This window comes from Leuresthes tenuis, unplaced genomic scaffold (genome assembly GCF_036924035.1).
Source record: "Leuresthes tenuis unplaced genomic scaffold, fLeuTen1.0.hap1 SCAF_18, whole genome shotgun sequence".
Taxonomy (NCBI): domain Eukaryota; kingdom Metazoa; phylum Chordata; class Actinopteri; order Atheriniformes; family Atherinopsidae; genus Leuresthes; species Leuresthes tenuis.
The window spans coordinates 27091366-27117246 of NW_027325372.1; the positions used below are offsets into that span (position 1 = coordinate 27091366).

A 25881-nucleotide genomic window follows, 5' to 3' on the forward strand; every position below is an offset into this window, starting at 1 on the left:
ACACCCGTGACACCAAAATGGCTTTCTTTTCTCTCTTTTCTCTACACTCTGCACTGTGAGCACACACACCAAATCAGAAAGGCTTTTTTCTCTCTTTTCTACATTATGGACTGTGGGGACACAAAACCGCTCTCTCTCTTTTTTTTTTTTGATTGTGTGCCAGGGCGTTGTCTCACGTATTAGATTATGCTTAAGATACGAATGGGTTTATCAGTCACATCAGAATCCATACTGATAAGATCCGTAATAAAATGGTCGGATCTTATCAAACACACTTTGTTTCTTGTGACAAGTCAGCGAAACAGCGTATACACGTCAAGACACTGAATCAAGTTTGCCACAAGAACTCATAAGTTTGGCAGTATTGCTCTGCCGTCAGCAATCATACACCCATTTTATTTTCATGAGACATGTGCAGGCACCTGTTCATCTACTGTTCTATCACTATGAATTAGTTTATCTATTATCAATAAGGATACTTCTACAACTACTATCAAAGTATGTCCGGACTTCTTATGTTGTCAGTTGCTATATATGAATAAGTGGGTTGCTACTGAAAAGCATTAAGCATGTCACACAGCCCAAACATATAACATTTCAGGACACACCGCACAGTTAACAACCACAGTGAAGCGTGTCAAAGCCCAAACATGTAACATTCAACAGGACACTTACACAACACATTCAAATCAAACAGTCAGACAACATACAAGAACAAATACCCCAGCCAGCATTGCTCCCTGCCTATTTTCCTACAACTCACTATGTGTGCGCACACCTTTATTCACAAACTCTTCAACTTATACTCTTTTACCGAAGCTGCTACAGCTCGATTGGCCAAATACCCTTAGATCCTATTTCGGTGAATTTGACATCTGCCTTGTATGTAACAGATTAGCAGTTTAGCAGTTTTAATTTAGTTTGAGTGAAGGAATTCATTTTATAGCAAAATCCGAAATCGTGAAGAACTCATGAAAGTAAGCTTATTCTCGGATTCCTGAAACTTTAGATTTGCTCTTTCTTTTACTGCAAAGTACAACGTTGAGCAGCACTAATGAGTTGTTTCTATTTTTGGCAGGCTTTACCTTTGCGGATGAAGCCCTTTCTGTCTGTGCAAAAGAAATCTTGTTACTGTGCAGAGTGACTTCTCTGAGTAGAGTCGCCTTACTTGTTGCGACTGTGCCGATGTTCGAAGCTGGAGTGCAAAGTTGTTGCTTGAATGGTGCTCGCTGGAGCGTGTGGTAGTGTAAAGTTATACCATTTAAAAGGGCTGAAGAGTGCTCAGTGCAGCGGGTGGGCGGAGGTGCAAAGTGACACTCTGGCCATAAAAAGAACACCGCTACAAGTGCGCATTGTGCCAGGAAGGGCCCTCGGACGTGAACCAGTGGACAGTTATCGCTTCTCTGCCTTTTGGCTAAGATCAAGTGTAGTATCTGTTCTTATCAGTTTAATGTCTGATATGTCCTCTATGCGAGACTACATATTAAATGGATTTTTATCAATAGGAGTTGAAAAAGGAGCTTGCTCCGTTCACTCCAAGCATCGACCCGGTACTGCAGTGCCGCTGGGAACGGTGCGCTCTCCTCTGCTCTTGTGAAAAAGCAAACAGCGGTGCAGGATGGAAGTTTCAGGGAGCCTAAGATGAAACTTTCTTTTAATCTGCTGATAAAAGAGAGTGAATGCGAAGAAGACTTTAACACGGCTCTGGGAGCGAGCCGAGTGCGGGCTAACCAGGAGAATTGCTTGAAAGAAACGCGACACCGAATGAGCGGTCAGAACAAAGCCTCAATACGGTGTTCCTGTGGTGTTTTTATAAAATGCGGTGTAAAAAAAGGTGTGAATGCCCCATAGAAAACTAAAAGGTGGAGCGGAAGTGTTCGGCTGCAAGAAGGTGTGAATGTCCGACTATATTTGGTGAAAAGCAGGTGAAGCAAGGTCTGAATGCCCAATCTTACATCATCAAAAGCGAGATCAGAGGTGTTTGGCGGCAAGAAAACGGGTAAGGTGTGAATGACCGACTAAATATCAACAAAAGTGGGGGCGGAGGTCTTCGGATGCAAGTAGGTGTGAATATCCCACCATACAAGTATGGTGGAGAGGAAGCTGTGAATAGCCGACCATAGTTTGCAAAAAGTGGGTGAGAAAAGGTGCGAATGTCCAACCATACATGATCAAAACAGGGAGCGGAGGTGTTTGGCTGCGACAAGGTGTGAATGTCCACCCATAATTAATGAAAAGCGGGCAACAAGTAAGTTTGAATGCCCAACCATACATCAACAAAAGCAGGAGTGGATGTGTTTGGCTAGAAGAAGGTTTGAATGTCCGAGCATAGTTTGTAAAAAGCGGGTAAGAAAAGGTTCGAATGCCCGACAAAGTATGATCAAAAGAGGGAGTGGAGGTTTTCGGCTACAAGAAGGTTTGAATGTACGACCATAGTTTGTAAAAAGCGGGTAAGAAAAGGTGCGAATGCCCGAACATACACCATCAAAAGAGGGAGCGGAGGTGTTCCGCTGAAAGACGGTGTGAATGTCCGACCATAGTTGGTAAAAAGCGGGTAAGAAAAGGTTCGAATGCCCGAATATATACCATCAAAAGCGGAAGCGGAGGTGTTCGGCTGTAAGAAGTTGTGAGCGTCCGACCAAAGTTTGTAAAAAGCAGTTAAGAAAAGGTTCGAATATCCAATCAAACATAATAAAAAGTGGGAGCAGAGCTGTTCGACTGCAAGTAGGTGTGAATGTCCAGCCATAATTCCTGAAAAATGGGTAAGAAAAGGTGCGAATGCCCAACCATACATCATCAAAAGAAGAAGTGGATGTGTTCTGCTACAAGAAGGTTTGAATGTCCGACCATAGTTTGTAAAAAGTGGGTAAGAAAAAGTTCGAATGCCCGAACATACACCATCAAAAGAGGGAGCGGAGGTGTTCCGCTGTAAGACGGTGTGAATGTCCGACCATAATTGGTAAAAAGCGGGTAAGAAAAGGTTAAAATACCCGACTGTACACAATCAATAGCGGGAGCGGAGTTGTTCAGCTACAAGAAGGTGTGAAAGTCCGACCATGGTTTGTAAAACGCGGGTAAGACAAGGTGCGAATGCCCGACAATGTATGATCAAAAGAGGGAGCGGAGGTGTTCGGCTGCAAGGTCTGAATTTCCAACCGTAATTTGTAAACACCGTTGAAGAAAAGCCTCGAAAGCCCGACTATACACCATCAAAAGCGGGAGCAGAGGTGTTCAGCTGCACACAATCAGGTTTTTGCAAATTATGATCTGACATTCACACATGCTTTTGATGATGTATGGTTGGGCATTCGCACCTTTTTTTACCCATTTTTCAGGAATTATGGGTAGACATTCACACCTTCTTGCAGCTGAACACCTCCTCTCCCGCATATGATCATGTGCGGTTTGATATTCGAAAATTTTCTTTCATGTTTTCTAGCAATTATTGATTGACATTCAGACCTTCTTGCAGCTGAACCCCTCTGCTCCCGCTTTTGATGGTGTATAGTCGGGCTTTCGAGCCTTTTCTTCCCCGGTTTTTACAAATTATGGTTGGACATTCAGACCTTCTTTTAGCCGAAAACCTCTGCTCCCTCTTTTGATCATACATTGTCGGGCATTCGCACCTTTTCTTACCCGCTATTTACAAAAAATGGTCGGCCATTCACACCTTCTTGTAGCCGAACACATTCGCTCCCGCTATTGATTGTGTACAATCGGGTATTTTAACCAACTACGGTCGGACATTCACACCTTCTTATGGCGGAACACCTCCGCTCCCTCTTTTGATGGTGTATGTTCGGGCATTCGAACCTTTTCTTACCCGCTTTTTACAAACTATGCTCGGACATTCAAACCTTCTTGTAGCCTAACACATCCAGTCCTGCTTTTGATGATGTATGGTTGGGCATTCGCACCTTTTTTTTTACCCATTTTTGAGGAATTATGGGTGGACATTCACACCTTCTTGCAGCTGAACACCTCCTCTCCCACTTATGATCATGTGCGGTTGGATATTCGAAAATTTTCTTTCATGTTTTCTAGCAATTATTGATGGACATTCAGACCTTGTTGCAGCTGAACCCCTCTGCTCCCGCTTTTGATGGTGTATAGTCGGGCTTTCGAGCCTTTTCTTCCCCGGTTTTTACAAATTATGGTTGGACATTCAGACCTTCTTTTAGCCGAAAACCTCCGCTCCCTCTTTTGATCATACATTGTCGGGCATTCGCACCTTTTCTTACCCGCTATTTACAAAAAATGGTCGGCCATTCACACCTTCTTGTAGCCGAACACATTCGCTCCCGCTATTGATTGTGTACAGTCGGGTATTTTAACCAACTACGGTCGGACATTCACACCTTCTTATGGCGGAACACCTCCGCTCCCTCTTTTGATGGTGTATGTTCGGGCATTCGAAACTTTTCTTACCCGCTTTTTACAAACTATGCTCGGACATTCAAACCTTCTTGTAGCCTAACACATCCAGTCCTGCTTTTGATGATGTATGGTTGGGCATTCGCACCTTTTTTTTTACCCATTTTTGAGGAATTATGGGTGGACATTCACACCTTCTTGCAGCTGAACACCTCCGCTCCCGCTTTTGATGGTGTATAGTTGGGCTTCCGAGCCTTTTCTTCCCCGGTTTTTACAAATTATGGTTGGACATTTAGACCTTCTTGCAGCCGAAAACCTCCGTTCCCTCTTTTGATCATACATTGTCGGGCATTCGCACCTTTTCTTACCCGCTTTTTACCAATTATGGTCGGATATTCACACCTTCTTACAGCGAAAAACCTCCGCTCCCTTTTTTGATCATTTATGGTCTGGCAATACTACCTTTTCGTACCCGTTTTTGACTAATTATGGCTGGACATTCACAGCTTCTTGCAGCCGAACACCTCTTCTCCCGCTTTTGATGATGAATGGTCCGGCATTCTTACCTTTTCTAACACATTTTTCAGCAATTATTGTCGGTCATTCACACCTTTCTCATCAGCTTTTTGCAAATTATGATCTGACATTCACACCTACTTGCAGCCGAACAACTCGGCTTCCGCTTTTGATGGTGTATATTTTGGCATTCGAACCTTTTCTTACCCACTTTTTACCAACTATGGTCGGACATTCACACCTTCTTACAGCGGAACACCTCCGCTCCCTCTTTTGATGGTGTATGTTCTGGCATTCGAACCTTTTCTTACCCACTTTTTACAAACTATGCTCGGACATTCACACCTTCTTACAGCGAAACACCTCCGCTCCCTCTTTTGATTGTGTATGTACGGGCATTCGAACCTTTTCTTACCCGCCTTTTACAAACTATGGTCGGACATTCAAACGTTCTTGTGGCCGAACACATCCACTTCTGCTTTTCATGATGTATAGTTGGGCATTCACACCTTTTCTTACCCATTTTTCAGTAATTATTGGTGGACTTTCACACCTTCTTGTAGCCGAACAACTCCGCTTCCGCTATTGATTGTGTACAGTCGGGTTTTTTAACCTTTTCTTACCCGCTTTTTACCAACTATGGTCGGACATTCACACCGTCTTACAGCGGAACACCTCCGCTCCCTCTTTTGATGGTGTATGTTCGGGCATTCGAACCTTTTCTTACCCGCTTTTTACAAACTATGCTCGGACATTCAAACCTTCTTGTAGCCGAACACATCCACTCCTGCTTTTGATGATGTATGGTTGGGCATTCGAACCTACTTGTTGCCCGCTTTTCATTAATTATGGGTGGACATTCACACCTTGTCGCAGCCAAACACACTCCGCTCCCTGTTTTGATCATGTATGGTTGGACATTCGCACCTTTTCTCACCCGCTTTTTGCAAACTATGGTCGGCCATTCACAGCTTCCTCTCCACCATACTTGTATGGTGGGATATTCACACCCACTTGCATCCGAAGACCTCCGCCCCCACTTTTGTTGATATTTAGCCGATCATTCGCACCTTAACCGCTTTTGGCAAACTATGACCTTCTTGCAGCCAAAAACCTCTGATCTCGCTTTTGATGATGTAAGGTTGGGCATTCAGACCTTGCTTCACCTGCTTTTCACCAAATATAGTCGGACATTCACACCTTCTTGCAGCCGAACACTTCCGCTCCACCTTTTAGTTTTCTATGGGGCATTCACACCTTTTTTTACACCGCATTTTATAAAAACACCACAGGAACACCGTATTGAGGCTTTGTTCTGACCGCTCATTCGGTGTCGCGTTTCTTTCAAGCAATTCTCCTGGTTAGCCCGCACTCGGCTCGCTCCCAGAGCCGTGTTAAAGTCTGCTTCGCATTCACTCTCTTTTCTCAGCAGATTAAAAGAAACTTCCATCCTGCACCGCTGTTTGCTTTTTCACAAGAGCAGAGGAGAGCGCACCGTTCCCAGCGGCACTGCAGTACCGGGTCGATGCTTGGAGTGAATGGAGCAAGCTCCTTTTTCAACTCCTATTGATAAAAATCCATTTAATATGTAGTCCTTGCATAGACATATCACATATTAAACTGATAAGTACAGATACTACACTTGATCTTAGCCAAAAGGCTAGAACCAGAATCATTCTTCAGGAATCCGAAAATAAGCTCTATTTTATGAGTTATGCACGAATTCGGATTCTCCTATAAAACGAATTCCTTAACTCAAACCAAGTTAAGACTGCTTTGTCCTTCATATTTATTCATGTCTAATCAAGTTTCAACGATAAACAACGTTGTACTTTGTAGAATGAGAAAGAACTTCTTCAGCAATAAGCATCTCTCGACATATGACGAAGTACAGATTTTGCTATAAAATGAATTCCTTCTATCAGCCTGACTTAAAACTGTTTGTCCTCCTTATTTATCCACTTCAAATCAAGTTTCAACAAATAAAAAAATGTTGTAGTTTGAGAAAGTACAACTTAATCTTCAGCAATCAGTTTAAAAAGAGGTGCAAATGCCAACCATACATACCTAAAAGGTGGTAATCGAGCTGTAGCAGCTTCGGTAAAAGAGTATAAGTTGAAGAGTTTGTGAATAAAGGTGTGCGCACACATAGTGTGCTGTACGAAAATAGGCAGGGAGCAATGCCGGCTGGGGTATATGTTCTTGTATGTTGTCTGACTGTTTGATTTGAATGTGTTGTGTAAGTGTCCTGTTGAATGTTACATGTTTGGGCTTTGACACGCTTCACTGTGGTTGTTAACTGTGTGGTGTGTCCTGAAATGTTATATGTTTGGGCTGTGTGACATGCTTAATGCTTGTCAGTAGCTACCCACTTATTCATATATAGCAACTGACAACATAAGAAGTCCGGACATACTTTGATAGTAGTTGTAGAAGTATCCTTATTGATAATAGATCACTAATTCATAGTGATAGAACAGTAGATGAACAGGTGCTTGCACATGTCTCACGAAAATAAAATGGGTGTATCATTGCTGATGGCAGAGCAATACTGCCAAACTTATGAGTTCTTGTGGCAAACTTGATTCAGTGTCTTGACGTGTATACGCTGTTTCGCTGACTTGATTGTCACAAGAAACAAAGTGTGTTTGATAAGATCCGACCATTTTATTACGGGAGGATCAGTATGTATGGATTCTGATGTGACTGATAAACCCATTCGTATCTTAAGCATAATCTAATACATGAGACAACGCCCTGGCACACGATAAAAAAAAAAAAGAGAGAGAGCGGTTTTGTGTCCCCACAGTCCATAATGTAGAAAAGAGAGAAAAAAGCCTTTCTGATTTGGTGTGTGTGCTCATAGTGCAGAGTGTAGAGAAAAGAAAGCCGTTTTGGTGTCACGGGTGTTGTGACTTACACACACACATTTCTAAATTGAGAAAGGAAATTATTTTAGAGGAAGCACTAGAGTTTAGATCCCACATTTGTTGATAGGCATTCATTTATTTCTTCACTTCTGATGAAGTTTCAACAATAAACAACAAACTTTGTATTATGAGAAAGAACCAGAATCATTCTTCAGGAATCCGAAAATAAGCTCTATTTTATGAGTTATGCACGAATTCGGATTCTCCTATAAAACGAATTCCTTAACTCAAACCAAGTTAAGACTGCTTTGTCCTTCATATTTATTCATGTCTAATCAAGTTTCAACGATAAACAACGTTGTACTTTGTAGAATGAGAAAGAACTTCTTCAGCAATAAGCATCTCTCGACATATGACGAAGTACAGATTTTGCTATAAAATGAATTCCTTCTATCAGCCTGACTTAAAACTGTTTGTCCTCCTTATTTATCCACTTCAAATCAAGTTTCAACAAATAAAAAAATGTTGTAGTTTGAGAAAGTACAACTTAATCTTCAGCAATCAGTATAAAAAGAGGTGCAAATGCCAACCATACATACCTAAAAGGTGGAGCGGAAGTATTCAGCTGCAAGTAGGTGTGAATGTTCGACTATAATTTGTAAAAAGCGGGTAAGAAAAGGTTCGAATGCCCGACTATATATTAACAAAAGCGGGAGGAGAGGTCTTCGGATGAGAGTGGGTGAGAATTTCCAACCATAATCTATAAAATACGGTGAAAAAAAATATGTGAATGCCTCATAGAACACTAAAAGCGGAAGTGTTCGGCTGCAAGAAGGTGTGAATGTCCGACTATATTTGGTGAAAAGCAGGTGAAGCAAGGTCTGAATTCCCAACCTTACATCATCAAAAGCGAGATCAGAGGTGTTTGGCTGCAAGAAGGCCATAGTTTTCCAAAAGCGGGTAAGGTGCGAATGTCCGACTAAATATCAACAAAATTTGGGGCGGAGGTCTTCGGATGCAAGTGGGTGTGAATATTCCACCATACAAGTATGGTGGAGAGGAAGCTGTGAATAGCCGACCATAGTTTGGAAAAAGCGGGTAAGAAAAGGTTTGAATGCCCGAACATACACCATCAAAAGAGGGAGCGGAGGTGTTCCGCTGTACGAAGGTGTGAATGTCCGACCATAGTTGGTAAAAAGCGGGTAAGAAAAGGTTAAAATACCCGACTGTACACAATCAATAGCGGGAGCGGAGTTGTTCGGCTACAAGAAGGTGTGAAAGTCCGACCATGGTTTGTAAAAAGCGGGTAAGAAAAGGTGCGAATGTCCGACAATGTATGATCAAAAGAGAGAGCGGAGGTTTTCGGATACAAGAAGGTTTGAATGTCCCACCATAGTTTGTAAAAAGCGGGTAAGAAAAGGTTCGAATGCCCGACTATACACCATCAAAAGCGGGAGCAGAGGTGTTCCGCTGTAAGACGGTGTGAATGTCCGACCATAGTTGGTAAAAAGCGGGTAAGAAAAGGTTAAAATACCCGACTGTACACAATCAATAGCGGGAGCGGAGTTGTTCGGCTACAAGAAGGTGTGAAAGTCCGACCATGGTTTGTAAAAACCGGGAAGAAAAGGCTCGAAAGCCCGACTATACACCATCAAAAAGAAGGTTTGAATGTCCATCAATAATTGCTTTAAAACAAGAAAGTAAATTTTCGAATATCAAACCGCACATGATCATAAGCGGGAAAGGAAGTGTTCGGCTGCAAGAAGGTGTGAATGTCTACCCATAATTCATGAAAAATGGGTAAAAAAAAGGTGCGAATGCCTAACAATACATTATCAAAAGCAGGTGTGAATGTCAGATCATAATTTAAAATACATCATATCACGTAGTAAAGTTTTGCATGCTATTTCCGTCCTAGAGCAAAGATATTTCTCTCAGAATATAGGAACTTATGTTCATCAGTAGTGACGTCAGGGGAGTTTGATTGTCCTCCAAAGTTAAGTGGAAACCACGTTTACTGTATGTCTGCATCAGGCCAGGTTGTGAAGGAGAAAATGACAATGCCCATTGCGTGTTGTCACTCCTGATGAGCTCTCCTTCAAACACTCATTTTTGTTATCAGAGTTGTGTCCCATTAACCTGATGGGCTGTGATCTCATGTGTAAATTAGGCATTATTTTAACTTCTACACCAGAGGGTGTTAAGGTTATGTTACAGCCTGACAAAGTTTTCACAGCAGTGCAGTTTGATTCATCGGCACTTACATATGCTTATGAGTGGAAACTTCCCAGCTCTCCTTTTTCACAACAACTAGTGGAAGAAGCAAAAGCGTTAGTTTCACCCCTTTCTGATTTCATGCAACCTACTGATTTGCACTGCACATCACACATTTCTTTGGGGCCTGACAATGACTATGAGAAGAAGTGAAAAAATATGTGCGCCTACTTTATTGGCTGTGTCGCTCACTCCAGAGCACTTCGATTTTTTTAATGTTTGTGGTACTCGTCCTCACATTTCCTTGGCCAAACGTACACACAGGCAGTGACAAGGTGTGGGAGAGTTTGTTGCTACATGTCAGAAAGAAATGGAGTGGACCGTTTCACCTGCTGATCCAAATTTGATGTTTTCTGAACGATGTGCCCAATGATCTTTGGGCTAAGAGCAAATATGATATGGGGTTGATAAAAGGCTGTGAACCAGTAATTGTCACCCCTAAATCAGACTTTTGTCCATGTAAAAAACAATACCCTTTTAAGCCTGAAGCAATTAAAGGGATTAAACCTGTTTTTCAATCTTTTCAGAAAACAGGCGTTATTGTTCCTTTTGAAAATTCACCTGTGCTTACTCCATTGATTCCTGTTAAAAAGATTAAAGATGCTGGCCAGCCAGATGAATGGCGTTTTGTACAGGACCTCCAAGCGGTGAATGCTGCAGTTCAGCCACATGCTCCTACTGTGCCCAACCCACACACTATTTTGTCTCAAATTACATCAGATGCACAGTTTTTCTCAGTGGTTGACTTGTCGCCAGTGCACCCTGATAGCCCATTTTGGTTTGCTTTTTAGTTTGAAGGGAGATCTTGGACTTTTACCCGGTTATGCCAGGGGTACTGTGAAAGTCCCACTATTTACAATGCTGCCCTCAAAGCTAGTCTGGATTAACTTCAATCAACCACAGGCTCTGCTCTTTTGCAGTATGTGGATGACATCCTTTTATGTAGTCCATCTAAACAACAGTGTGAAAAAGACAGTGAATCTGTTGAAACATCTTCATTCTTATAGCCATAAAGCCAGCCTTTCTAATTTACAGTTTGTACAGGACGAAGTCACCTTTTTGGGTCATGTGATTTCTAAGGATGGGCGCTCACTTTCTCCTAAACGTGTTGCTGCAGTTCAGATCATTCCTAAACCGGTTACTAAAAAACAGCTTATGTCATTCTTAGGTATAACATCTTACTGCAGGAACTTTATTCCTAACTACTCTTTTCTCGAAGCTCTCTTAGGTGCTCTTATCCATGGTAAAGGCCTCCAGTCAGCTGACCGTGTTCCATGGACTCCTGAGGCTGAATCAGCCTTTAGTCAGCTTAAGCTGGCTCTTCAAACAGCACCAACACTTGGCATTCCAGATCCTCATAAACCTTTCATACAGGCAGTTGATGAGAAGCATGACATCTGTTCTTATGCAGGAACATGGGGCAGGCAAAGGCCAGTGGCTCATTTCTCAGCAAAACTGGACTCTGTGGCTGCAGGCCTGCCTGGTTGTCTTCGTGTTGTTGCAGCTGCAGAGAAAGCTGTCCTGGCCTCCCAAGATATTGTGGGCTACGCTAATTTGACTTTTTTGGTTCCTCATGCTGTTGCCATTATTCTTCTCGAGCAGAAAACTTCACATCTTTCAACTGCTCGTTGGCTCAGATACACCTCTGTGATATGCCAAATGTCACTGTTAAACGTTGTACTGTTCTGAATCCTGCTACTTTGCTTCCGACTCCTGAGGATGGGGAGCCTCATGACTGTGAAGCTGTTTTGGAACAAGTTTGTACACCCCGACCTGATCTTTTAGAGACTCCTCTTCCAAACTCTGACATGATTCTTTTTGTAGATGGATCAGCTTTGCGTGATCCAGCCACAGGTACTAACTGTGTTTGGTTTGCAGTATGTTCTTCACATGACACTTTGTTGTCTGGTTCTCTTCCTAAACATTTCTCTGCTCAAACTACTGAGCTTATTGCACTTACTGAAGCTTGTAAGTTGGCAGCTGGTAAGTCTGTCACTATTTACACAGATTCCAGATATGCTTTTGGTGTTGTTCATGACTTTGGTGCGCTGTGGAAACACAGGCATTTCCTTAAATCAGATGGTAAAACTATTCTGAACTCCAAGCAGGTTTCTGATCTTCTTGATGTGATCCTTTTGCCTACAGCAATCTCGGTCTGTAAGTGTGCGGCTCACACTAACTCAGACGATCCTGTTGCTTGTGGCAATGCCAGAGCTGATGCTGCAGCTAAGCAAGCAGCTAAATCTTTTCCTGTTTTCGCTTCCCTCTCTTTGCAGGCAGAAGACTCCCTCACAGATCTCCATGCTTTGCAAACTTTTGCCTCTGCAGATGAAATTTGGTCCTCTGGACGCATTTGGTCCTCTGTGGGTGCAACTCATATGGATGGTGTTTGGATGGGACCTGATGGTAAACCCTGTCTACCTAAACATTTTTTTCCTCATTTTTCAAAATTGACACATGGGTTGGACCATGTGTCAAAAGGGGGGATGCTGAATGCACTCACTGCTCAGTGGTTCACAAAAGGGTTCAGTTCATATGCGCAAAAATACTGTCAGTCATGTATGGTTTGTGCCACACATAATGTAGGAAAGGCATTACACACATCGCAAGTTGCACACCCTCCACCAGAGAAACCTTTTGAACATTTGATGATGGATTTTGTTGAACTTACACCAGCTGAAAGAAAGAAATATGCACTAGTAATAGTGGACGTGTTTAGTAAATGGGTTGAAGTTTTCCCTGCAAAACATGCAAACAGTAATGCAGTGACTAAAGCACTGCTAAACAGAAATCATTCCTAGATGGGGCATTCCAGAGAAGATCAGCAGTGATAATGGCACACATTTTGTAAACACTGCATTGACTGAGGTTGGTAAATTCTTGGGAATAACCTTGCGCACACATTGTGCTTATCATCCACAGAGTGGAGGTGCTGTGGAAAGAGAAAATGGTACATTAAAGTCCAAGTTAGCCAAATGTTGTGAAGAAACAGGTCTGCCATGGACAAAAGTATTACCTATTGTGCTTACCTACATGAGAATGAGAATCAGAGCTCAAGTGAATCTCAGCCCATTTGAAATTTTATTTGGCAGACCTCCTAACCTGGGATTGGGACCTGTAACCAGACCCCTCCCTTCCACAACTGTTTGTGATGATGCTATGTTGTCTTACTGTCGAAACCTTTCCACTGTTCTATCTCAAGTTTCACAGACAGTAAAAGCAGCCCTTCCAGCCACAGAAAACACACCACTCCAACCAGATGACAGGTGGTGAAGGAACTTCGCAGGAAACATTGGAAGTCCAAACGTTGGCAAGGCCCGTTCCAGGTGCTACTGGTCACTCATACAGCTGTTAAAGTTGCAGAGAGAGCAACCTGGATTCATGCCAGTCACTGTAAGAAGGTACCAGAACCAGTAGTTGACTTCCACCCTGACATACATCAGCCTAACCAACACGCCCGGAAGGACAAAGATAAGAGTCAGCAGTAAAAGCTGTACTCCACCGGTGTGTTAAGTGCTAGTAACCTCTGACACCGAAGATTGAAACATCCTTGCTGAGACCTGCGATGAAGGTGATCATACACATGCTGTGAACCATGGCAGAAACTGTTTGTTGTTTGTATTTTCTTATTTGTAACCAGCATGTGCACATTGTACACATTCGTCCTGTACAAACTGTAACTTAGAAAGGCTGGCTTTATGGCCATAAGAAGGAAGATGTTTCAACAGATTCACTGTCTTTTTCACACTGTTGTTTAGATGGACTACATAAAAGGATGTCATCCACATACTGCAAAAGAGCAGAGCCTGTGGTTGATTGAAGTTAATCCAGACTAGCTTTGAGGGCAGCATTGTAAATAGTGGGACTTTCACAGTACCCCTGGCATAACCGGGTAAAAGTCCAAGATCTCCCTTCAAACTAAAAAGCAAACCAAAATGGGCTATCAGGGTGCACTGGCGACAAGTCAACCACTGAGAAAAACTGTGCATCTGATGTAATTTGAGACAAAATAGTGTGTGGGTTGGGCACAGTAGGAGCATGTGGCTGAACTGCAGCATTCACCGCTTGGAGGTCCTGTACAAAACGCCATTCATCTGGCTGGCCAGCATCTTTAATCTTTTTAACAGGAAACAATGGAGTAAGTACAGGTGAATTTTCAAAAGGAACAATAACGCCTGTTTTATGAAAAGATTGAAAAACAGGTTTAATCCCTTTAATTGCTTCAGGCTTAAAAGGGTATTGTTTTTTACATGGACAAATGTCTGATTTAGGGGTGACAATTACTGGTTCACAGCCTTTTATCAACCCCACATCATATTTGCTCTTAGCCCAAAGATCATTGGGCACTTCAGCCAACATGGGTATCGAAGACAAATCTGTTTCAGATAAAAAACATGCTTCAAAATGTGATTCTGTGGTAGGAATTAAGTCCACAGTTCTTTGACAATGCATTGTACTCAAAAATGTTTTTTTGTATGCTGACAATCGTTCAGAAAACATCAAATTTGGATCAGCAGGTGAAACGGTCCACTCCATTTCTTTCTGACATGTAGCAACAAACTCTCCCACACCTTGTCACTGCCAGTGTGTACGTTTGGCCAAGGAAATGTGAGGGCGAGTACCACAAACATTAAAAAATCGAAGTGCTCTGGAGTGAGCGACACAGCCAATAAAGTAGGCGCACATATTTTTTCACTTCTTCTCATAGCCCCAAAGAAATGTGTGATGTGCAGTGCAAATCAGTAGGTTGCATGAAATCAGAAAGGGGTGAAACTAACGCTTTTGCTTCTTCCACTAGTTGTTGTGAAAAAGGAGAGCTGGGAAGTTTCCACTCATAAGCATATGTAAGTGCCGATGAATCAAACTGCACTGCTGTGAAAACTTTGTCAGGCTGTAACATAACCTTAACACCCTCTGGTGTAGAAGTTAAAATAATGCCTAATTTACACATGAGATCACAGCCCATCAGGTTAATGGGACACAACTCTGATAACAAAAATGAGTGTTTGAAGGAGAGCTCATCGGGAGTGACAACACGCAATGGGCATTGTCATTTTCTCCTTCACAACCTGGCCTGATGCAGACATACAGTAAACGTGGTTTCCACTTAACTTTGGAGGACAATAAAACTCCCCTGACGTCACTACTGATGAACATAATTTCCTATATTCTGAGAGAAATATCTTTGCTCTAGGACGGAAATAGCATGCAAAACTTTACTACGTGAATCACAGTCGGCAAGCGTTTCTTCACTACACAGAGCAGGAAAAATGTGTGAGTGTGTTTGTGCTATCACCCATTAGTGGAGGCTCCGCTGCCGCGTGACGTCCAGAACCTGCCTCCCACCCTCAGTCAGCCTTTTGCCCAATTTCATCACTTTTCAGCTGTCCAGTCTGGCCACAGTAAAAACAAATATTCGGATCATAGCTCTGGCGTGGCCCATTTCGACCTCCACTCCCACACGTCCACGTCTTCGACTTCGGCCTCGTCCTCTGTTTACACACACTGCGGAATACATGGTCATGGCTGCCAAATGCAGCTCCTTTTCACACTTGTCCCTTTTGGTTGTCTTACGCGTCTCAACTTGGTTATGAGCATGGCGAGCATATCGGCAAACGTCAGCCAAACGAGGACCCTCACACCATCCCACGTAAATGTTCTTTACTTCAGTGGCGACATCTGGCATGAGGCCTTTAATTATTGCATCGCAAACTGTGGCCTTCTCTCAGCCAAACACCTCTGATCTCGCTTTTCATGATGTAAGTTCCTGCGTATGCTGCCGCTTACCTGGATGACGTCATCATCCATAGCAACAGCTGGGCGGCAGTGCTGGAGTCACTGCGGCAGGCGGGGCTCACGGCCAACCCAAAGAAGTGTGCAGTTGGATGGAGGGAGGTACGGTATCTGGGGTACCACTTGGGCGGCGGACAGGTGCGTCCACAGGTAGACAAGACAGCAGCGATTGCAGCCTGCCCAAAACCTAAGATCAAGAAAGAGGTGAGGCGGTTTTTGGGGCTGGCCGGATATTACCGGCGATTTATTCCCAACTTCGCGAAAAGGTGCCTCTGATCCGGTCCGGTGGACGAAGCAGTGCCAGGTGTCACTTGAGAGGGTAAAGCAGACCCTCTGTGGGGAGCCTCTTCTCCACACACCTAACTCCTCTCTCCCATTTGTCCTGCAGACTGATGCATCGGGAAGGGGGTCGGGGGCTGTTCTTTCCCAGCAGGTGCGGGGCGTTGACCGCCCAGTGCTTTACATCAGCCAGAAACTATCCGAGAGGGAGACCAGATACACTAACACTAACTTTATGAATAGTGCTGAAAATTAGGTAAATCTAATCCACCACTGTCCTTGGTCTTCTGTAGGGTTTTTAAACTAATACGTGGTGGTTTGTTTTTCCACAGAAATTTGGAGATGCATGAACCTAGTGACTTAAGCCAAGTAGCAGATGGTTTTATGGGGATCATTGAGAACAAATAGTTACCTTTTGGTAGTATCATCATTTTAATGGTTGTAACTCTCCCCATAAGTGATATAGGTAAGGACTTCAAACGAGAGAGATCGTCCTCTACTGTCTTTAATAATTGCACATAATTTAGCTTTGTTAGCTCTGAGAGCCTGGAGGAAATGTTTATGCCTAAATATCTAATATTTCCTGACTGTAAAGTGATCGCAGGTATATTCTGGTCCCTATAGTTAATGGGCAGAACTGTGGTCTTAGACCAATTGATAGAGTAGTCAGAAAGTGCTGAGAATTTATTTATGAGTGTGATCGTGTGAGTGAGAGACGTCTGTGAGTTCTGAAGGAAAAGTAATACATCATCAGCATAAAGACTTATTTTATGCTCAATATTTTGGGGTTGGATGCCTTTAATATTTCTATCTTGTCTGATAGCAGCTGCTAAAGGTTCGATGAAAATAGCAAAAAGTGAGGGCGAAAGTGGGCAACCCTGTCTTGTACCTCTCTGCAGACTGAAGCTTGGAGAAGTTTGATCATTTGTCCTGACACTTGCACTTGGGGAGTCAGTTATTTTCTTTTGAGGAGATAAGAGGCTTTAATAATAATATCTTGCAAGAGAGAACAACACAGTACAGAATACAGAGTTGCTCTGACCACTGAAGCAAAAACACACAGTTATATTGCCCACTCATCACGTCATCTGTTTTTGGGTATAGTTGATTGTTCTTCTAACTTTCCTCCCCAACCATTAGTTGAGGTTACCCAGACACACTCGTAAATACCAGCCTAACCCTGTCCCCCCTAAAGTGCAGCTATCTCATAATAACAAGCCCACCATTGTAAAGAGGAATTTAAGAAAACAGGGCAGGGTGGTACCTTGCAGCTCAGTCATTTGCAGGTTATACACAGTAACACTCAATACAATGCATATAAGAATTATTTTCCATTACATTCCTCCCTTTTGATTATAATAATACCATTATATTAATCAACCCAAAAGAAACAAGGAAAATAATAACTTTATCTGTAAAACATCAGCCTGCATTTGCACACAACGTGAGTTTAAAATGCAGGCATCATAGTGATAAAGGGTCCAATGATAAACAATCAAAACATGAACAATTAAATATGATTATCTTCATGCCTCTCTAAGTCAGCGTCACTAGAGGAAAAATTTTGAAAGCAAAAAAGTTCTTTGAGTCATTTGAATCATTTGGTGAGATACATACAATGAGGCCTTTCACACAGGGAAAAATACAGCAGCCCTGTATTATTGCTTCCTGTGAAATCAAGATACAATGTGCACATGCTGGTTACAAATAAGAAAATACAAACAACAAACAGTTTCTTCCATGGTTCACAGCATGTGTATGATCATCTTCATCGCAGGTCTCAGTAAGGATGTTTCAATCTTCGGTGTCAGAGGTTACTAGCACTTAACACACCGGTGGAGTACAGCTTTTACTGCTGACTCTTATCTTTGTCCTTCCGGGCGTGTTGGTTAGGCTGATGTATGTCAGGGTGGAAGTCATCTACTGGTTCTGGTACCTTCTTACAGTGACTGGCATGAATCCACGTTGCCGAACACAACCTCTCTCGCTTTTGATGATGTATGGACCGGCATTCTTACCTTTTCTAACACATTTTTCAGCAATTATGGTCGGAGATTCACACCTACTCACAGCCGAACAACTCCGCTCCCGCATTTGATGGTGTATAGTCGGGCATTCTCACCCTTTCTCATCAGCTTTTTGCAAATTATGATCTGACATTCACACCTACTTGCAGTCGAACAGCTCTGCTCCCGCTTTTGATTATGTTTGGTTGGATATTCGAACCTTTTCTTAACATCTTTTTACATATTTTGGTTGGACGTTCACACCTTCTTGTAGCCGAACACTTCCACTCCTGCTTTTGATGATGTATGGTTGGGCATTCACACCTTTTTTTTGCCCATTTTTCAGGAATTATGGGTGGACATTCACACCTTGCAGCTGAACACCTCCTATCCCACTTATGATCATGTGCGGTTTGATTTTCGAAAAGTTTCTTTCATGTTTTCTAGCAATTATTGATGGACATGTAGACCTTCTTGCAGCTGAACACCTCCGCTCCCGCTTTTGATCATACATTGTCAGGCATTCGCACCTTGTCTTACCCACTTTTTACAAACATTAGTCGAACAGTCACACCTTTTTGCAGCCGAACACCACCTCTCCCGCTTTTGATGATGTATGGTCCAGCATTCTTACCTTTTCTAACACATTCTTCAGCAATTATGGTCGGACATTCACACCTACTCAGAGCCGAACACCTCCGCTCCCGCATTTGATGGTGTATAGTCGGGCATTCTCACCCTTTCTCATCAGCTTTTTACAAATTATGATCTGACATTCACACCTGCTTTTGATAATGTATTGTTAGGCATTCGCACCTTTTTTTTACCCATTTTTCATGAATTATGGGTAGACATTCACACCTTCTTGCAGCCGAACACCTCCTCTCCCGCTTATGATCATGTGCGGTTTGATATTCGAAAATTTACTTTCTTGTTTTAAAGCAATTATTGATGGACATTCAAACCTTCTTTTTGATGGTGTATAGTCGGGCTTTCGAGCCTTTTCTTCCCGGTTTTTACAAACCATGGTCGGACTTTCACACCTTCTTGTAGCCGAACAACTCCGCTCCCGCTATTGATTGTGTACAGTCGGGTATTTTAACCTTTTCTTACCCGCTTTTTACCAACTATGGTCGGACATTCACACCGTCTTACAGCGGAACACCTCTGCTCCCGCTTTTGATGGTGTATAGTCGGGCATTCGAACCTTTTCTTACCCGCTTTTTACAAACTATGGTGGGACATTCAAACCTTCTTGTATCCGAAAACCTCCGCTCTCTCTTTTGATCATACATTGTCGGACATTCGCACCTTTTCTTACCCGCTTTTTACAAACCATGGTCGGACTTTCACACCTTCTTGTAGCCGAACAACTCCGCTCCCGCTATTGATTGTGTACAGTCGGGTATTTTAACCTTTTCTTACCCGCTTTTTACCAACTATGGTCGGACATTCACACCTTCGTACAGCGGAACACCTCCGCTCCCTCTTTTGATGGTGTATGTTCGGGCATTCAAACCTTTTCTTACCCGGTTTTTCCAAACTATGGTCGGCTATTCACAGCTTCCTCTCCACCATACTTGTATGGTGGAATATTCACACCCACTTGCATCCGAAGACCTCCGCCCCAAATTTTGTTGATATTTAGTCGGACATTCGCACCTTACCCGCTTTTGGAAAACTATGGCCTTCTTGCAGCCAAACACCTCTGATCTCGCTTTTGATGATGTAAGGTTGGGAATTCAGACCTTGCTTCACCTGCTTTTCACCAAATATAGTCGGACATTCACACCTTCTTGCAGCCGAACACTTCCGCTCCACCTTTTAGTGTTCTATCACACCTTTTTTTCACCGCATTTTATACATTATGGTCGGAAATTTTCAACCACTCTCATCCGAAGACCTCTCCTCCCGCTTTCTTCAATATATTTGAACTTTAGTCGGACATTCAAACCTTCTTGCAGCTGAACCACCTCCGCTCCCTGTTTTGATCATATATGGTCTGGCAATACTAACTTTTCTTACCCGTTTGTGAGTAATTATGGCTGGACATTCACACCTACTTGCAGCCAAACACAACCTCTCTCGCTTTTGATGATGTATGGACCGGCATTTTTACCTTTTCTAACACATTTTTCAGCAATTATGGTCCGAGATTCACAGCTACTCACAGCCGAACAACTCCGCTCCCGCATTTGATGATGTATAGTCGGGCATTCTCACCCTTTCTCATCAGCTTTTTGCAAATTATGATCTGACATTCACACCTACTTGCAGTCGAAAAGCTCTGCTCCCGCTTTTGATTATGTTTGGTTGGATATTCGAACCTTTTCTTAACTGCTTTTTACATATTTTGGTTGGACGTTCACACCTTCTTGTAGCCGAACACTTCCACTCCTGCTTTTGATGATGTATGGTTGGGCATTCACACCTTTTTTTTGCCCATTTTTCAGGAATTATGGGTGGACATTCACACCTTGCAGCTGAACACCTCCTATCCCACTTATGATCATGTGCGGTTTGATTTTCGAAAAGTTTCTTTCATGTTTTCTAGCAATTATTGATGGACATGTAGACCTTCTTGCAGCTGAACACCTCCGCTCCCGCTTTTTATCATACATTGTCAGGCATTCGCACCTTGTCTTACCCACTTTTTACAAACTTTAGTCGAACAGTCACACCTACTTGCAGCCGAACACAACCTCTCTCGCTTTTGATGATGTATGGACCGGCATTCTTACCTTTTCTAACACATTTTTCAGCAATTATGGTCGGAGATTCACACCTACTCACAGCCGAACAACTCCGCTCCCGCATTTGATGGTGTATAGTCGGGCATTCTCACCCTTTCTCATCAGCTTTTTGCAAATTATGATCTGACATTCACACCTACTTGCAGTCGAACAGCTCTGCTCCCGCTTTTGATTATGTTTGGTTGGATATTCGAACCTTTTCTTAACTGCTTTTTACAAACTTTGGTTGGACGTTCACACCTTCTTGTAGCCGAACACATGCACTCCTCCTTTTGATGATGTATGGTTGGGCATTCGCACCTTTTTTTTACCCATTTTTCAGGTATTATGGGTGGACATTCACACCTTCTTGCAGCTGAACACCTCCTCTCCCACTTATGATCATGTGTGGTTTGATTTTCGAAAATTTTCTTTCATGTTTTCTAGCAATTATTGATGGACATTTAGACCTTCTTGCAGCTGAACACCACCTCTCCCGATTTTGATGATGTATGGACCGGCATTTTTACCTTTTCTAACACATTTTTCAGCAATTATGGTTGGAGATTCACACCTACTCACAGCCGAATAACTCCGCTACCGCATTTGATGGTGTATAGTCGGGCATTCTCACCCTTTCTCATCAGCTTTTTGCAAATTATGATCTGACATTCACACCTACTTCCAGTCGAACAGCTCTGCTCCCGCTTTTGATTATGTTTGGTTAGATATTCGAACCTTTTCTTAACTGCTTTTTACAAACTTTGGTCGGACGTTCACAATATCTTGCAGCCGAACACCTCCGCTTCCGCTTTTGATGGTGTATATTCGGGCATACGAACCTTTTCTTACCCGCTTTTTACAAACCAAGGTCGGACTTTCAAACCTTCTTGTAGCCGAACACATCCGCTCCCGCTATTGATTGTGTACAGTCGGGTATTTTAACCTTTTCTTACCCGCTTTTTACAAACTATGGTCGGACATTCACACCTTCGTACAGCGGAACACCTCCGCTCCCTCTTTTGAAGGTGTATGTTCGAGTATTCAAACCTTTTCTTACCCGCTTTTTCCAAACTATGGTCGGCTATTCACAGCTTCCTCTCCACCATACTTGTATGGTTGGATATTCACACCCACTTGCATCCGAAGACCTCTGCCCCAAATTTTGTTGATATTTAGTCGGACATTCGCACCTTACCCGCTTTTGGCAAACTATGGCCTTCTTGCAGCCTAACAACTCTGATCTTGCTTTTGATGATGTAAGGTTGGGCATTCAGACCTTGCTTCACCTGCTTTTCACCAAATATAGTCGGACATTCACACCTTCTTGCAGCCGAACACTTCCGCTCCACCTTTTAGTGTTCTATCACACCTTTTTTTTCACCGCATTTTATACATTATGGTTGGAAATTTTCAACCACTTTCATCCGAAGACCTCTCCTCCCGCTTTTGTTAATATATTTGAACTTTAGTTTGACATTCAAACCTTCTTGCAGCTGAACCACCTCCGCTCCCTGTTTTGATCATATATGGTCTGGCAATACTACCTTTTCTTACCCGTTTGTGAGTAATTATGGCTGGACATTCACACCTACTTGCAGCCGAACACAACCTCTCTCGCTTTTGATGATGTATGGACCGGCATTTTTACCTTTTCTAACACATTTTTCAGCAATTATGGTCGGAGATTCACACCTACTCACAGCCGAACAACTCCGCTCCCGCATTTGATGATGTATAGTCGGGCATTCTCACCCTTTCTCATCAGCTTTTTGCAAATTATGATCTGACATTCACACCTACTTGCAGTCGAACAGCTCTGCTCCCGCTTTTGATTATGTTTGGTTGGATATTCGAACCTTTTCTTAACTTCTTTTTACATATTTTGGTTGGACGTTCACACCTTCTTGTAGCCAAACACTTCCACTCCTGCTTTTGATGATGTATGGTTGGGCATTCACACCTTTTTTTTGCCCATTTTTCAGGAATTATGGGTGGACATTCACACCTTGCAGCTGAACACCTCCTATCCCACTTATGATCATGTGCGGTTTGATTTTCGAAAAGTTTCTTTCATGTTTTCTAGCAATTATTAATGGACATGTAGACCTTCTTGCAGCTGAACACCTCCGCTCCCGCTTTTGATCATACATTGTCAGGCATTCGCACCTTGTCTTACCCACTTTTTACAAACTTTAGTCGAACAGTCACACCTTTTTGCAGCCGAACACCACCTCTACCGCTTTTGATGATGTATGGTCCAGCATTCTTACCTTTTCTAACACATTCTTCAGCAATTATGGTCGGATATTCACACCTACTCAGAGCCGAACACCTCCGCTCCCGCATTTGATGGTCTATAGTCGGGCATTCTACAGCGGAAAAGACTCATTCTTATGTTTGGTTAGATATTCAAACCTTTTCTTAACTGCTTTTTACAAACTTTGGTCGGACGTTCACAGTATCTTGCAGCCGAACACCTCCGCTTCCGCTTTTGATGGTGTATATTCGGGCATACGAACCTTTTCTTACCCGCTTTTTACAAACGAAGGTCGGACTTTCACACCTTCTCTTAGCTGAACAACTCCGCTCCCTCTTTTGATTGTGTACAGTCGGGTAATTTAACCTTTTCTTACCCGCTTTTTACCATCTATGGTCGGACATTCACACCGTCTTACAGCGGAACAACTCCGCTCCCTCTTTTGATGATGTATGGTTAGGCATTCGCACCTTTTCTTACCCATTTTTCAGTAATTATGGGTAGATATTCACACCTTCTTGCAGCTGAAATCCTCCTCTCCTGCTTATGATCATGTGCAGTTTGATATTTGAAAATTTTCTTTCATGTTTTCTAGCAATTATTGATGGACATTCAGACCGTCTTGAAGCTGAACACCTCCGCTCCCACTTTTGATGGTGTATAGTCGGGCTTTCGAGCCTTTTCTTCCCCGGTTTTTGCAAATTATGGTTGGACATTCAGACCTTCTTGCAGCCGAAAACCTCCACTCCCTCTTTTGATCATACATTGTCGGGCATTCGCACCTTTTCTTACCCGCTTTTTACAAACCATGGTCGGACTTTCACACCTTCTTGTAGCCGAACAACTCCGCTCCCGCTATTGATTGTGTACAGTCGGGTATTTTAACCTTTTCTTACCCGCTTTTTACCAACTATTGTTGGACATTCACACCGTCTTACAGCGGAACACCTCCGCTCCCTCTTTTGATGGTGTATGTTCGGGCACTCAAACCTTTTCTTACCCGCTTTTTACAAACTATGGTCAGACATTCAAACCTTCTTGTAGCCGAACACATCCACTCCTGCTTTTGATGATGGGTATTCAAACCTACTTGTTGCCCGCTTTTCATTAATTATGGGTGGACATACACACCTTGTCGCAGCCAAACACCTCCGCTCCCTGTTTTGATCATGTATGATTGGACATTCGCACCTTTTCTCACCCGCTTTTTACTATGGTCGGCCATTCACAGCTTCCTCTCCACCATACTTGTATGGTGGGATATTCACACCCACTTGCATCCGAAGACATCCGCCCCCACTTTTGTTGATATTTAGTCGGTCATTCGCAGCTTACCCGCTTTTGGCAAACTATGGCCTTCTTGCAGCCAAACACCTCTGATCTCGTTTTTGATGATGTAAGGTTGGGCATTCAGACCTTGCTTCACCTGCTTTTCACCAAATATAGTCGAACAGTCACACCTTCTTGCAGCCGAACACTTCTGCTCCACCTTTTAGTGTTCTATTGGGTATTCACACCTTTTTTTTCACCGCATTTTATTGATTATGGTTGGAAATTCTCACCCACTCTTATCCGAAGACCTCTCCTCCTGCTTTTGTTAATATATAGTCGAGCATTCAAACCTTTTCTTACCCGCTTTTTACAAATTATGGTCGAAAATTCACACCTACTTGCAGCCGAACACCTCCGCTCCCGCTTTTGATGGTGTATAGTCGGGCTTTCGAGCCTTTTCTTCCCCGGTTTTTACAAATTATGGTTGTACATTCAGACCTTGCAGCCGAAAACCTCCGCTCCCTCATTTGATCATACATTGTCAGGCATTCGCACCTTGTCTTACCCGCTTTTTATAAACTTTAGTCAGACATTCACACCTTGCAGCTGAACCACCTCCGCTCCCTGTTTTGATAATGTATGGTCTGGCAATACTACCTTTTCTTACCGGTTTGTGAGTAGTTATGGCTGGACATTCACACCTACTTGCAGCCGAACACCACTTTTCCCGCTTTTGATGATGTATGGTCCGGCATTCTTGTCTTTTCTAACACATTTTTCAGCAATTATGGTTTGACATTCACACCTACTCACAGCCGAACACTTCCGCTCCCGCATTTGATGGTGTATAGTCGGGCATTCTCACCCTTTCTCATCAGCTTTTTGCAAATTATGATCTGACATTCACACCTACTTGCAGTCGAACAGCTCTGCTCCCGCTTTTGATTATGTTTGGTTGGATATTCGAAACTTTTCTTCACTGCTTTTTACAAACTTTGGTCGGACGTTCACACCTTCTCTCAGCCGAACACCTCCGCTTCCGCTTTTGATGGTATATATTCGGGCATTCGAACCTTTTCTTACCCGCTTTTTACAAACCATGGTCGGACTTTCACACCTTCTTGTAGCCGAACAACTCCGCTCCCGCTATTGATTGTGTACAGTCGGGTATTTTAACCTTTTCTTACCCGCTTTTTACCAACTATTGTTGGACATTCACACCGTCTTACAGCGAAACACCTCCGCTCCCTCTTTTGATGGTGTATGTTCGGGCATTCGAACCTTTTCTTACCGGCATTTTACGAACTATGGTCGGACATTCAAACCTTCTTTTAGCCGAACACATCCACTCCTGCTTTTGATGATGTATGGTTGAGCATTCGCACCTTTTCTTACCCATTTTTTACAAACTATGGTCGGACATTCACACCTTCTTGCAGCTGAACACCTCCTCTCCCGCTTATGATGATGTGTGGTTTGATATTCGAAAATTTTCTTTCATGTTT

General features: G+C 42.9%; 2 non-coding genes across 2 annotated transcripts; one reads left to right on the forward strand and one right to left on the reverse strand.

The window, feature by feature from the left end:
* The first annotated feature begins 1394 nt into the window (after positions 1-1394).
* Positions 1395-1584, forward strand: LOC140275944 (U2 spliceosomal RNA). The gene has a single exon (XR_011908643.1). It is a non-coding gene; the product is annotated as a U2 spliceosomal RNA (small nuclear RNA).
* Positions 1585-6374: 4790 nt separating this feature from the next.
* LOC140276140 (U2 spliceosomal RNA) lies at positions 6375-6561 on the reverse strand. Its single transcript, XR_011908823.1, has one exon. It is a non-coding gene; the product is annotated as a U2 spliceosomal RNA (small nuclear RNA).
* Between the last annotated feature and the right edge of the window lie 19320 nt (positions 6562-25881).